Source organism: Heterodontus francisci, unplaced genomic scaffold (genome assembly GCF_036365525.1).
Source record: "Heterodontus francisci isolate sHetFra1 unplaced genomic scaffold, sHetFra1.hap1 HAP1_SCAFFOLD_708, whole genome shotgun sequence".
NCBI lineage: Eukaryota > Metazoa > Chordata > Chondrichthyes > Heterodontiformes > Heterodontidae > Heterodontus > Heterodontus francisci.
In genome coordinates this window covers 535,272-539,777 of record NW_027141297.1, presented here as the reverse complement: position 1 = coordinate 539,777, position 4,506 = coordinate 535,272, and the positions used below count along the sequence as shown (strand labels likewise).

The 4,506-nt window shown below is 41.7% G+C and overlaps 1 non-coding gene across 1 annotated transcript; it reads right to left on the bottom strand.

Annotated features, from left to right (window-relative positions):
- Positions 1 to 1,993: 1,993 nt before the first annotated feature.
- On the bottom strand, positions 1,994 to 2,066 carry trnaf-gaa (transfer RNA phenylalanine (anticodon GAA)). Its single transcript has one exon. It is a non-coding gene; the product is annotated as a tRNA-Phe (tRNA).
- Positions 2,067 to 4,506: the final 2,440 nt, after the last annotated feature.

The following is a 4,506-nucleotide window of genomic DNA, read 5'->3' as shown; positions in this document are numbered from 1 at the left end:
GTATCTCCTGTCCAAAACCTTCAATCTGTGTCCCCTAGTCCTTGTACCAATAGTTAACGGGAACAATGTTTCCTTGCCAATTTATTTAAAACTGTCATAGCCGAAAACACATCTATCAATTCTCCCCTCACTCTCCTTTGATGCAGGTAGAACAACCCTAGCTTTTCCATCCTAACCTTGTAACTAAAATCCTCCATCCCTGGATCCATTCTGGTGAATTTCCTCTGCATCCTCTCAAGGACGCTCACATTCTTTCTTAAGTGTGGTAAGCAAAACTGGAATCAACACGCCAACTGGGGCCGAACCAGAGCTTTATAATGGTTCAGCATAACTTCCCTGCTTTGTACTCAATGCCTCTTTTTTTCAAGCCCAAGATCCCATATGCTTTGCTAACCACTCTCGCAATATGTCTTCCCACCTTCAAAGATTGATGCACATGAACCCCCAAGTCCCTCTATTCCAACACACACTTTAGAACTGTGTCATTAAGTAAATATTGCCTCTCCCTATTCCTTATGCCAAAATACATCACCTCACACTTGTCACTATTAAATTTCTTCTGCCACCTGTCTGCCCATTCTGCTAGCCTATCATTGTCCTGTTGCAGGCAGTTTATATCATCCTCACTGTTTGCCACTCGTCCAAGTTTGTTGTCATCGGGACATTTTGAGATTCTACTCAATATTCCAAGATCCAAGTCCTTTATCTTTAGCAAAACAAGCAGTGGTTCTAGCACTGACCCTTGGGGAACACCTCTGTCGACTATCCTCCAGTCTGACAAAGAATCATTTCATAAGACTCCCTGTTTTCTGTCCTGAAACCAATTTTCTATCCAATTGGACACTGACCCTCCTATACCACGAACCTCAATTTTGTAAACCCCACTTTTATGTGGTACCTTGTCAAACGCTTCCTTAAAATCCATATAATCAACATCCACTGCATTCCCTTCATCAACCTGCTCTGTTAGTTCATCAAAAAATGCAGTTAGATTAGTCAAGCATGAACTCCCATTTATAAATCCATGCTCACTCTCCTTAATTAACTCGAACCTCTCCAAGTGACTGTTGATTTTTTACCCTGATTATTCTTTCCAAAACCTTACCCACCGCTGCTGTTAATCTAACTAGCCTGTAGTTACCCGGACTGTCCTTACACCCTTTCTTGAATAAGGGTGTCGCATTTGCCACTGTTTAATCCTCTGGCACGTCCCCCGTATCCAGGGAAGATTGGAAGATTATAGCAAGCCCTTCCGTTATCTGCATCCGCATTTCCTTTCGCAACCTGGGATGTGAGCCATCCGGACCAGGTGATTTATCTTCCCTAAGCACAGCCAGCCTTTTTAGTACCTCTCTCTCTCAATTTGTACCCTCTCCATTGACTCTACTCTCTTCACTTCGACTGATATTTTGTCAAATTCCACTTCCTTAGTGATCACTGATACAAAGTACTCATTAAGTAGATTAACATTGCCCTGCACCTCTAAGCTTATATTATCCTTTTTGTCCCTCAAAGGCCCGACTCAACCTCTTACAACCCACTTATCATTTACATGCTGCTCGAAGATTTTTGGGTTTCCTTTCATGTTGACTGTCAGTCTATTCTCAGAGAAAGAGAGAATAAGCAAATAAAGATGATATAAGTATTTCCCATCCTTGATGAGGTGGAATTTTTTATGCTGTGGGTAGTAATGTCTTGGCCCACAAGTGTGGTGGAAGCAGAGACAATCAATGATTTGAAAAGGAAATTAGATGGATACTTGAAGGAAACAAACTTGCAGGAGGAAAGGGACCGAGCTGGTGAGTGGAACTGACTAGATTGCTCCGGGGAGAGCCAGCATGGACGTGATAGGCCAAACGACCACCTTCTGTGCTGTAAATGACTCTGTGTTGTTTCTCAAATTCAATCCACTGGTGCTTGGTAAATAATTTCAAAGTAAATTGTGCAACCGGAAAATCAGGACCAAGGCAAGGTACGCATAAGGAAGCAAAACTGCCGGAACCCAGGATTGAACCAGGAACCTTTAGATTTTCAGTCTAACGCTCTCCCAACTGAGCTATTTCAGCCCTACGTTATCAGTGGCTTGGTGTCCTTGTTTTGGAAGAATATACATACATTCAAGTTTTCCAAAAAATTAAAGAACACAACATGTGAGTAATATTCCCCATTGCTTTCTCAGTACTGATGGATTGTGAAGCGGGAGACAGCCAGAAGTGCCACTGAGCCGCACAGACACCGAGCTGAGAATGAAATGAGATCAAATTCAATCTTTCATAGTGAGATGCTGCTGAGAGGTAAGAGTCCTGAATCAAAGCGAGACTTGCTCATTTCAAACACTCCCTGTACTCTCTGCTCATGAAGCCTTACAAAAGGGAAAAACAGAATGGCACTCAAACTCACAACCCTGCCATTAAAAGTCTCATATTCGACTGACAGAACTGTCACTTCTACTCGGTCTCTTATTGGATGGATGCAACTCCAACGCAGGGATGGCATTCAAATCCTCCCATGGGTCCACATGTCAGACTGAGTTCCATGTTGTAGACTCAAGCAAAGGAAATCTGCTCACTTCCAAAACTATCAGCGAATTGAAGCTGATTACAATGAACATCATCAGAGGTCAGAACAACCTGGTGAAAGAAGACACCCTGAAGAAGGATCCACAATTATTCAAAGGCATCGACAAAGTGAAAAACAAGAAAATCGATGAGTCAATGCAAGCCAAACAACAGAAACACTGAAGGATTCCATTCCATTCCAGTCCAGAACCCAGTCCTGTTGTTTTTGGAGTCAAGTCACAATTACAGCAGCAACTTTATATTCCCACTTGGCTATCTGTACATTTCGTTAATTGCAATTTTGTCGACAAGCTCTTTGAATCCAGTTGTCTGGTCCTCAAGCCAGCTCTGTTTGGAAGTCAATTCCACCTTCTGCAAGGCTGAAACCGATAGATAAAATTAATCTAAAAATGCCAGCAGGCCAGGGATCATCTGGGATTAGAACCCTGGATTTCTTACATGTTAATCAAGCACATTCCATAAGCGAGAATCATACCCCTAGACCAACGAGCCACTGACCAGTTAGGTTTCTTTAGCTGCTGTGGAATTTCACTGGAACCCCCCAGCCAATCATCCATTTTTTTTTTCAGATCAAAGCAACATCCTGCAAATGCTGAAATAAAAACAGAAAGTGCTGGAAATGTTCAGCAGCTCTGGCAGCATCTGTGCTGAGAGAAACACAGTTAACGTTTCAGGGCACTCACCTTTTGTTTCAGCCATCCTTTCAAACTGCTTCTGTCCATCCAATCTCACTTTCTATTCTATCCACATTCTAACCATTCACTACGTTACTACATTTTTCATGAATTCCTCATTTCTTCTATTAATGACAATTTTGTATTTCTGGCCTTTGCTTCAGACACCACCACAAGTGGAATCATGTCTCCATCTACTCAATCAAACCACTTCGCTGTTTCCTCCCATTGCAATGTTTCTTGAACCCTGACAGACTGTGGAGTTTCTGCTGCTTGATTGCAGTTCTTGCTTCCCGCCAGTAGATGTCACCTCACTCCAATACAGTGAAGTTTACAAATCTGAGAGAGACACAACAGGAAATAATTGTTCACATTATAGTGAATGTGTGGGATTTAGAAATACTAGGAGTGGAGACGAGTTATTATTGCACTCTGCTATTACATCTTTTATAATGGACTCCAGCATTTTCCCCACGACTGATGTCAGGCTAACCGGTATATAATTCGCTGTTTTCTTTCTGCCTCTTTTTTTAAATAGTGGAGTTACATTAACTACCGTCCAATCCATTTGAACTGTTCCAGAGTCCGCAGAATTTTGAAAAAAGACCAGAAATGCATCTGCTATTTCAAGGGCCACCTCCTTAAGTACTCTGGGATGCAGATTATCAGGCCTTGGGGATTTATCGGCCTTCAATCCCATCAATTTCCCAAACATTCCCTACTAATACAGATTTCATATAGTTCCTCCTTCTCATTAGACCCTATGTTCCCCAACATTTCTGGGAGGTAATTTGTATCGTCCTTTGTGAAGACAGAACCAAAGTATGTATTTAATTGGTCTGCCATTTCTTTGTTCCCCATTATAAATTCCCCCGTTTCTGACTGTAAGGGACCCACATTTGTCTTCACTAATCTTTTTCTCGACACATATCTAGAGAAGCTTTTACAGTCAGTTTTTATGTTCTCTGCTAGATTACTGTCATACTCTATTTCCCCCTTCTTAATCAATCCTTTTGTCCTCCTCTGCTAAATTCCAAACTGCTCACAATCTTCAGGTTTGCTGCTTGTTCTGGCCATTTTATATTTCTCCTCCTTGGATCTAATACTTTCCTTAATTTCTTTTGTAAGCCACAGTTGAGCCACCCTTACTGTTTTACTTTTGCACAGACAGGAATGAACAATTGTTGTAATTCATCCATGCGCTCTTTAAATGCTAGCCATTGCCTATCCACTGTCAACCCTTTAAGTAACGT